Source organism: Heterocephalus glaber, unplaced genomic scaffold (genome assembly GCF_053883595.1).
Source record: "Heterocephalus glaber isolate CG9 unplaced genomic scaffold, H.glaber_assembly_v1.0 deba00000331, whole genome shotgun sequence".
In the NCBI taxonomy this organism is placed as follows: Eukaryota; Metazoa; Chordata; class Mammalia; order Rodentia; family Bathyergidae; genus Heterocephalus; species Heterocephalus glaber.
This window is the reverse complement of record NW_028258142.1, coordinates 37502187-37513243: the sequence shown is the minus strand read 5'-3', so window position 1 is coordinate 37513243 and position 11057 is coordinate 37502187. Positions and strand designations below refer to the sequence as shown.

At 38.4% G+C, this 11057-nt stretch overlaps 1 pseudogene; it reads left to right on the top strand.

Moving 5' to 3' along the window:
• Nucleotides 1-757: 757 nt before the first annotated feature.
• LOC101724226 (kinesin-like protein KIF2C) lies at nt 758-9058 on the top strand (annotated as a pseudogene).
• Nucleotides 9059-11057: the final 1999 nt, after the last annotated feature.

Sequence of the window (11057 nt, the reverse complement as noted above, 5' to 3'; positions counted from 1 at the left end):
TCTCAAAAAAGTCCATTTATTGAAATAAAATTTTAAATGTATATTAAAATGAAAACTACTTGAAGTTACAAAAAGAACAAAAAAATTAAAACTGATTTATTTACAGTAGAAGACACGTGGTTAATAAGACTGTTTTAAAAAGACAACATATTTAGAAAGTACTTATTGAATGCCTATTGTGCTTCTCAGTGTGAACGCTTTGATTAACAAAAGAGATAGGTCATCAATATCTTCGGGGTCTGCATTCAAATATTCTAACAGCTGGAGGCAGAAGATACATTTTTTTAATTACACCTATACTGAACATGTACATTTTTTCTAGTCATTGGATCCTAAACAATACATTGTAGCAACGAATTACATAACATTTACCTTATATTAAGTACCACAAGTAATCTAGAGAAGATTTAAAGTATATTGGAAGATGTGTGTAGGCTGTACTACTACATGTAGTAGTAGTACATGCAAGTACTATGCCAGTTTATATGAGAAACTTCTGTGTCTGTACACAGGAACAACTTTATTTCCATTATGAAATTTCCAATTTAGTATCAAGGATTGTCTTTGATAAAGATCAGCCCTATCCAGATAGCACAATGCTAGAAGGTCCCTGATAGTCTATCAAATACAATTTTAGAAAGCTAAATTAAAGTAAATAATCAAGAAAATTATAAAAATTAGAGGGCTTTTTAGGGTTAGCAGAGTTGTGGTTTATTAGCACTTTGTATTTTCCTTCCTCTAGGACCTCCGAGTGCCCATGGAATCTTCATTTCAGGCTCGTTTGTTTCCCAGTCTCTCCATTAAGATCTAACACAGTAATGGCTTCATTCATAGCATCAGTGTAAGAACTGTTAACTTGGAGAGATCCTGCATTTCTGTGGAATGGACTGAAGGAGATGCCACAAAGGGAAGAGATTCATTTTGATGATGTGGATGCAATATACCTAGGACTCCTACAGCTTCCTCCCTTCCACCCAAAGGACAGTCTGCCCCTGCAGGAAAATTTAATCTTCCAGAAACAGAGATGCAGATCAGTCAACCACAAAATTCCTGCTCCAAAAGAAGGTCTCCTAAGCTGCTCCACTTGCATGTTCACTGTCCCAGAGCCTCAAATCACCGCTCAGAAAAACCATATGGACAGGGTGAGGAGGACCACCCCACCCCACCCCGGGCAGGCCCACCAGCCGACGGCTCGGCCCCACAGGCACCTCCAACAACAGCCCCACCCCCCACCCCCGGCCTCTGGCCTTTTGGCTGTGCAGCTACTTGGTTACACACTGCAGAGGCACAGGGGAACATAAAAGCCATTGTCCTGAGCAGCAGAAGTGAACAACAGAGAGAGGGCCTGGCTCAAGCTCCTTGATGAAAACTAGTCCACTGGAAAAGTGAAGGGAATCTCTGCAATAAAGGCACATCAGACTACCGTGATTGGTAAGTTGGAGAGACAGGGAGCTCAACTGATCATCAGCTCCCATTGGAACCTGGAATCTGCCTGAATCTCAAAGGTCTGGGACTAGCTTACTGAGACTCATTGACTTATTACTGCACACTGCTGCCCACATTGTCTACTGTGGCAGCAGAGCCATACCCTGAAGGAGGCCTTTCATTTTAAAAGGTGATAGATTAATAACTACCACAAATTGTCATTCTCTAAGATCTATTTGATTCTATGGTGTTGCTGATTTTATCACTTGGGCTAAGGTGTTGTGATTGATCTAAATAGTTGTCTTTCCTGGTATAATGAAAATGAGATAGTCTCACTGAGTCATTAGAGACTCCAAACCTAAAGACCAACTATATTTGGAAGACACCTCTGAGAAGCAATCATTCCATAAGGGTTTTAAATACATCAACAAAGACACTTACAATAAACAACTTCAAAATATCAACCCAGGAACTAAATCAAGGACAGTACCAAAAACAAAAATGAGAAGATATTTAAGCAAGGCACAAAGCCAGAATTCCACCCCACAAAAGGCAAATTATGGGGGAAATGAGGTGGAAAAGTCTAATAATCAACCACCTAGACACCCTAAACTGATAGCACAGGAAGGAACAAAGCAGATACATGAGGCTCTAGAAAAATTCAAAACAGAAATGATCTCCCAGATAACTACAGAGATGGTGAGCAGAGTGAAAGACATGATTAGAGGCTCTAGAACAGAAACTGATAAAAAAAAAAAAGATGAGCTCAGAAACATGCTGGAAGCCATGAATGGTCAACGTTAGAAAGAAATGAGAACCATGATCCCCCAACATAAGAAAGAAATGGAATCCATGAAACAGATTCAAACAGATATTCAGGAGATTAAAAACGCCACTGAAAGCATGCAGAGCAGACTAAGAGAATCTGAAGACAGAATATCAGATATAGAAGACAAGATCGTGGTGAAGGACCATGAAAACAGAGATTTCTTAAAAACAGTAAGGGACCATGAGGAATCAATTCAGCAGCTGCTAGATGATGCAAAGAAGAATAACATAAGACAGGCAGGAGTCCGCAAAAAAAACAGGAGAAAGTACAATTGACATAAAAAAACTGTTTACACAAGTAATAGTAGAAAAATTCCCTGACAGAGGTGGAGAATTGGACATACAGGTAAGTGAGGCATATAGAACTCCACCCAACCGTGATCAAAAAATCTATACCTAGACATATAATAGTCAAGATCCCAGAAACCCAACAGAAGAACAAAATCCTACAGGCAGTTAGAGAAAGGAAAAAAGTCACCTATAAAGGAAAGCCCATCGGAATCATGGCAGACTTCTCAACACAAACCCTCAAATCAAGGAGAGCCTGGGGTGAAGTATTTCAAGCCCTAAAAGAAAATAACTTCCAACCTAGACTGTTGTATCCTTCAAAATTATCATTCAAAATTGATGGAGATATTAGATACTTCCATGACAAAGAACACCTGAGAAATCTCATGAACACCAAACCAGCACTCCAAACAATTCTAAGCAATATCCTAGAAAAAGGCAACAAAGGTCACAACTCCATGAGCCTCAACAGAGGGAAGCCACCAGGCAAGGTAAGAAACTAAAGGGAAAGGGGGAAAAAGAAATAAGAGCCAACAACAGTAAAACATCAGGACAAGGATGAGTCAATATCAATTATAACTATCAATGTTAATGGCCTCAATTCACCAATCAAAAGAAGTAGACTGACAGAATGGATTAAGAAGTAAAATCCAGCAATATGCTGTATACAAGAAACACACCTAACTCAAAAAGAAATAAATAGACTGAAAGTAAAAGGATGGAAAATGGCTGTCCTTGTGACAGGAACCCAGAAAAAATAAGGGGTAGCAATATTATTTGCAGACAAAGTAGATTTCAAACCAAAACTAATTAAGAGAGACAAAGATGGTCACTACATTCTTGTGAAGGGAACAATCCAAGAGGAAGAGATGACAGTCCTAAATATATATGCACCAAATACGAATGCCCCCAACTATACAACAGAAATATTAATGGACATGAAAAACCAAATAAGCACTAATACAATTGTAGTGGGGGACCTCAATACCCCACTATCATAAATAGACAGATCATTTAGACAAAAAATTAACAACAAAATTCAAGAACTCAACCAAGCTATTGAACAAATGGACTTAATAGATATTTACAGAGTGTTCCACCCCACAAAATCAGAATACACATTCTTTTCAGCTGCACATGGGTCATTCTCCAAAATAGACCATATGCTAGCTCCTAGGACATGTCTAAATCAATGGAAAGGACCTGAAATTATACCCTCCATATATTATCAGACCATAGTGCAATAAAATTGGAGATCAATAACATGAGAAACTGCAAAACTCCCACAAACACCTGGAAATTGAATAACACCCTCCTGAACAACCAATGGTTCACAGAGGAAATTAAGAAGAAATCAGACAGTTTCTACAAGTAAATGATAATGCCAGTACAACATACAGGAATCTGTGGGACACAATGAAAGCAGTTCTATGTGGGAAATTCATACCAGTGAATGCCCATATTAGGAAAACAGAGAGAACTCAGATAAATAACCTAATACAGAACTTCAAACTCCTAGAAAAAGAAGAGAATAACAAACCCAAAGCTCACACAAGAGAAGAAATTATAAAGATCAGAGAAGAAATCAATGCAATGGAGACTAAGAGAACAATACAAAAAAATTAATGAATCAAAGGGTTGGTTTTTTGAAAGAATAAATAAAATTGATAAACCTTTAGCCAACCTTATCAAAAAAGGAAAGAAAAGGCTCAAGTCCATGCAATTAAGAATGAAAAGGGGGAAGTCACAACAGATCCAGCAGAAATCCAGAGTATTTTTCAATACCTACTTCAAGAACCTATACTCTAATAAAATGGAAAACACAGAAGAAATGGACAGATTCCTAGATACATATGAATTGTCAAAGTTAAATGAAAAAGATATAGAAATTCTAAATACCCCGGTTACAATGAGTGAAATTGAAAATATAATAAAAAGTTTACCAACAAAGAAAAGCCCAGGTCCTGATGGCATCACTGCTGAATTCTACAAGACATTTAAAGAAGAACTAAACCCATTACTCTTTAAACTCATCAAGGAAATTGAAAGGGAAGCAAGGCTTCCAAACTCATTCCTGGAAGCAATTGCTACTTTGATTCCAAAACCAGGGAAAGACCCAACCCAAAAAGAGAACTACAGGCTAATCTCCCTAATGAACATAGATGCAAAAATCCTCAACAAGATACTGGCAGACAGAATACAGAGGGTCATCAAGAAGGTCATACACCCTGACCAAGTCAGATTTATCCCAGGGATGCAAGGATGGTTCAATGTTCGTAAATCAATAAATGTAATACATTATATTAACAGAGTCAAGGACAAAAACCACATGATCATCTCAATAGATGAAGAAAAGGCATTTGACAAAATCCACACCTATTCATGATAAAAATGCTACAGAAAATTGGAGTAGAAGGTCTTTATCTCAACCTGATTAAGGCTATCTATGAAAAACCAACAGCCAACATCACACTAAATGGTCAAAAACTGAAAATTTTCACGCTAAAATCAGGAACAAGACAAGGATTACAACTATCACCACTCCTGTTCAATATAGTTCTGGAAACATTAACCACAGCAATTAGAAAAAAGAAAGAAAGAAAGAAAGAAAGAAAGAAAGAAAGAAAGAAAGAAAGAAAGAAAGAAAGAAAGAAAGGAAAGGAGGAAGTTAAACTGTCATTATTTGCTCATGATATGATACTCTACATAGAAGACCCAAAAAACTTGGCAAAAAGACTTCTAGACTTAATTGACAGATTCAGTAAAGTAGCTGGATATATGGTCAACACTCAAAAAACAATAGCCTTCTTATACACAGATACCAGACGCACTGAGAGAGAAATTAGGGAAACAATTCCTTTTACAGTAGCATCCAAAATAATGAAATATCTAGGAATCAAACTAACAAAGGAAGAAAAGACCTCTATACTGAAAACTACAGCACTCTGAATAAGGAGATAGAGGAGGATATCAGAAAATGGAAAGACATCCCTTGTTCGTGGGTAGGAAGTATCAGTATAGTGAAAATGTCCATACTTCCAAAATTGCTATATATATTTAATGCAATGCCAATTGAAATTCCAACGATATACTTCACAGAACTGGAGAAAACAATCCAAAAATTAATTTGGAACCAGAAGAGACCTAGAATAGCAAAAACAATTCTGGGCAACAGAGACATGGCTGGGGGTATCACAATACGCAACTTGAACCTATACTACAAAGCTACTGTGATAAAACAGCATGGTACTGGCAAAGAAACAGACCCAAGGATCAGTGGAATAGATTAGAAGATGCAGAAACAACTTCAGACCTACTCAGCCACCTCATCTTTGACAAAGGAGCCAACCACCCTCATTGGAAGAAAGATAGCCTATTTAATAAATAGTGTTGGAAAAACTGGATTTCAACCTGCCAGAGATTAAAACTAGACCCATATCTATCACCATGTACTAAACTAAGATCGAAGTGGATTAAAGATCTAAATATTAAGACAGAAACACTAAACTTGCTGGAAGATAAGTTAGGTAGAACTCTTGAAGACATCAGCATAGGAAATGACTTTATGAACAAAACCTCAATAGCATGGAACTAGCAGAAAGAATCAACAACTGGGATCTCATCTTATTAAAAAGCTTCTGCACTGCAAGAGAGAGTACCAGCAGAGCTAATAGACAACCTACCTAATGGGAAAAAAATTTTAGCAGCTGTAACTCAGACAAAGGGCTACTATCTCAAATCTATAAAGAACTGAAAAAAATCAAAGCCCCCAAATTGAAAGACCCCATTCAAAAATGGGCATCTGAAATGAACAGACTTTTCTCAGACAAAGAAGTAAAAGCATCAAATAAACACATGAAAAAATGATCAACATCACTGGTCATTTGAGAGATGCAGATGAAAACAACACTGAGATTCCACCTCACCCCAGAAAGAGTGGTTGCTGTCAAGAAATCAACCAATAACAAATGCTGGCAGGCATGTGGAGAGAAAGGAACCCTTCTCCATTGTTGGTGGGAGTGCAGACTGGTGCAACCACTATGGAAATCAGTGTGGAGATACCTCTAAGAACTAGTGCTAGAGGTCCCATTTGACCCAGCTATTCCCCTGCTGGCTATTTTCCCAAAAGAATTGAAAGAATCATACCACAGAGATACATGTGCACCTATGTTTATAACGGCACAGTTTATAATAGCTAAAGATTGGAAACAGGCCAAGTGCCCATCAACTGGAAACTGGATAAAGAAGATGTGGTTTTTTTTATGAAATGGGGTACTACTCAGCCATAAAGAATGAGAAACTAGAGTCATTTATAGCTAAATGGATGCATATTGAGGCCATACTCTTCAGTGAAATAAGACATACGTGTAAATACCAAATAGTTTCTCTAGTGTGAGAAACTGAGAGTGTAACTAAGGATTAAAAGGATTAATAACTAACAATTGATACTTTGAAATAGGAAAAGGTCCAAAGGGGTAGGGGTGGTGGGAGGAGATGGGGAAAGGGAAGAATGGAAAGGAAAAATTATGAGAAAAGAAAAAAAAATGGAAACGAAGTATGTACATAGGGAAGGGTGGAAGAGTTAAGGGTGCACATGTAATGGGGAAAAAATAAGAACCAAGATACATCATGTACAGTTACAAGCACCCAATGATAAATGTAAACATATTGTATACCTAAAATTTACCAATAAAAGAATTTAAGCAAAAAAAACCAAACAAAAACAATATGGAGATAGAGCCACCTGTGTCTACCAACTCTAGAAAGCAGTTTCCTGCTACCACTCACCCTCCTGGACCCTCCTGCCCTGCAGTGACTGAAATACCATTGATGATGATCAGCGAGGGGGTGGAAGAACAAGTCCATTCCATCCAAGGCAACTCCTCTGCACACCCTATGAACTAAGTTTAGAGGAAATCATGTATTGTGAGAAAAATGGAAAAGATGAAGAACAAGCAGGAAGAAAAGAAGGCCCAGAATTCTGAAATGAGAATAAAGTGAGCCCAGGAATATGACACCAGCTTTCCCAACTGGGAGTTTGCCCGATGATTAAAGAATTCCGGGCTACTCTGGAACACCATCCACTTACTGTGACTGCTCCTATAGAAGAACATAGGATCTGTGTTTGTGTTAGGAAATGCCCACTAAATAAACAAGAATTGGCCAGAAAAGAAATTGATGTGATTTCCATTCCAAGCAAGTGTCTCTTCTTGGTGCATGAATCCAAATTAGAAGTGGACTTAACAAAGTATCTGGAGAACCAAACATTCTGTTTTGATTTTGCATTTGATGAAACAGCTTCAAATGAAGTTGTCTACAGGTTCACAGAAAGGCCACTGCTACAGACAATTTTAGAAGGAGGAAAAGCAACTTGTTTTGATATGAGTAGACAGGAAGTGGAAAGACTCACACTATGGTTGGAGACCTGGCTGGCAAAGGGCAGGATGCATCCAAAGGGATCTATGCCATGGCCTCTCAGGATGTTTTCCTCCTGAAGAATCAGCCCCGCTACTGGAACCTGGGCCTGGTAGTTTATGTAACATTCTTTGAGATCCACAATGGGAAGCTGTTTGACCTACTTAACAAGAAGGCCAAGCTGTGTGTGCTGGAGCATGGCAAGCAACAGGTGCACGTGGTGGGGCTGCAGGAGCACCTGGTCAACTCTGCGGAGGACATCATAAAGATGATCGACATGGGCAGTGCCTGCAGGACCTCAGGACAGACATTTGCCAACTCCAACTCCTCCTGCTCCTATGCCTGCTTCCAGATTCTTCTTTGAACCAAAGGAAAGATGCATGGCAAGTTCTCCTTGGTGGATCTGGCAGGAAATGAGCAAGGTGCACATATCTCTACTGCTGACCGGCAGACCCGTATGGAGGGTGAAGAAATCAACAAGAGTCTTCTGGCCCTAAAGGAATGCATCAGGGCCCTGGGCAAGAACAAGGCTCAAACCCCATTCCTTGAGAGCAAGCTGACTCAGGTGCTGAGGGACTCCTTCATCTGGGAGAACTCAAGAACATGCAAGATTTCCATGATCTCACCAGGCATTTGCACCTGTGAATATACTTTAAACACACTCAGATATGCAGAGTCAAGAACTGAGCCCCCACAATGGGCCCAGTGGAGAGCAGCCAATGCAGATGGAAATAGAAGAAATAGAAGCTAGCTCTACCGGGGCCCTGATGGCACACAACTTCTCCAAGGAGGATGATGACTTGTCTTCCTAGATGTCTAGCTTTAAAGAAGCTATGACTCAGATCAGAGAGCTAGAGGAGAGGGCTGTGGAAGAGCTCAAGAAGATCATACAAGGACCAGGCTGGCTTGAGCTCTCCAAGATGACTGAGCAGCCAGAATATGACCTGGAGACTTTTGTAAACAAAGTTGAATCTGCCCTGGACCAGCAAGCCAAGCACTTCACAGCCCTGCAAGATGTCAACAAGACCTTGCGCCTGGCCATACAGCTGGAAGAGTAGGGCAGGCAAGCAAACAAATAAGCAGCAAGAAATGGCCCCAGTGACAACTGCAAATAAAGATCTGTTTGGTTTTACCCCCTGTGTCTTTCCCTCTGGCCCCTCCCCAGCGAACTTTGGGCACCTGGCAGGCTGGTCAGGTTCTGAGCTGGGATGGGTTTTGGTAAATGCCAAGTGTGGGAGCACCTAGGACAGGGAATCCTACTTTCCTTTTCCTCAATTGGGAGCAAGAGGGAGGAGCTTTCAGTTGCGCTGTGAATTGCCCTGCTCTTCCTTGAGAGAGCATTGTTTCCCTGGGGCAGGGTTCTGCCCACATGGACCGGCTGCTGGTGGCCTCTCCAGGATTGTCCTGGCACTGCAGGAGGAGGAGGAGGTGCTTCTAGGCCAGCTCAGGTCTGCCATGCATACCCTTGGTCCATGCACTTGTGTGTTTTGTATTTTAAAAAAAAAGGTTTTGGATCTTCCTCCTTCCTTGCAGTTTCTGATGCTCAAGTGGATTCCTAGTATATTTTTATGTATTTATGACTGTGTTTAACAATAAAGCAAGAGAAAAAAAAGAAAATTATAAAAGTTAAACTGACAGAACCAAAATCTCTCAAATGTACGGAGACAAAAGAGAGACACAGAGACACACTTTTACTTACCCATCTACCCTACTACTCTAGTGCTGTCTATCTAGCACACTTTGGGAACCAGTGGTGTGAACCAAAGACTTCAGTAGCTAAGGATTATTTAGATAAGGAAACCTAAAAAATATTAAAGCTGAGTTTGGGGCACTACGGAGTACTGTAAAGTTAAATAGCATACGCTGTTATTTCCTTTTGCAAAGAATGATTTAGAAATCCCTATAAACTAGAATTCATTCCTCACCTCTTCCTTACTCACTGTGCTATTCAAAGTGGAAAATAAACCTAATAGAATATTTCTGAGTTCTTTCATCTGCATAATTCTCTGTCTCTGACCCAGTAAATTCTAATTAGTCACATCTGTCTATCCAGGTGTTGCTTTTAAACACAATACCTTCCCACATTTAATTTCTCTTTTTTAGAATAGAAAATATGCTGTTTTAAAAAAATTTTGTTTCTTTGGCATTTCCACCTTTGTTTCAAATGGAAACCTCTTCCATTACGGAAGGGAAATATTAGGACTAAATAATTGCAAAGAAAACTAATGGCCAGCAGTATGCAAATATGGCAACATAAGTGCCACAATATTATATATATATATATATATATATATATATATATATATATATATATATATTCCTCAGCAACTTTTTTTACCCCAGTAACCAGTTTCCTAAGTGCTGTAGCAAATTTATTGTAGCGACTACAAACAAAATGAAGGTTGCGTATTTCTAGGCATTAACGTGTGGCCTTCTCTGTTTAATCATTCCTTATTTTACCATTAGTTAAAATTCAAATAATGGAGAAATTCAGTGAAATATTATATTATATTATAGCAGTGTTTCTTGAACTTTATATTACCTTTAGGTTTCTCTTGTTCAGATTGTATATATGTTTATGCACACAAGTAGATATACAGGTGATGAAATATAAAAACAGTTACAGAAAAGTAAAAAAAGTTTTAAGGTACAACTCTAATTAAATGTTAATGGACAAAAGGAAAGAACTGGACTCTAATCTGTGATTTGCTAGTAGTGAAGTAATTAACTTGGACAGATTTATGTTTAATTTAATATTCATAATCACAGTTGCTCCAATTATAAATGGAACTAGGAGTGCTTCTAAATTATGATTTTTTTCAAACAGTTAAAAACTTGACTCAGGAAAATAAATATATGATTGACTGTCATTAATTTATTAATTTAGTGAAAAAATAAGTAAATATTAAGGTGAATTTGAAGAATAGAAACAGATAATCTAAAATACCGAATAAATTTGCTAATAGAGACATATTATATAGGGCAATATCCTATATAATAATAAAATTTAATGTTTGGGATAACATTTTTTTGAATAAAAATCAATTCTTATCTCCAGGCCAAAATTAATTGACATTATTCAGGACAGAATTATTTGGGTT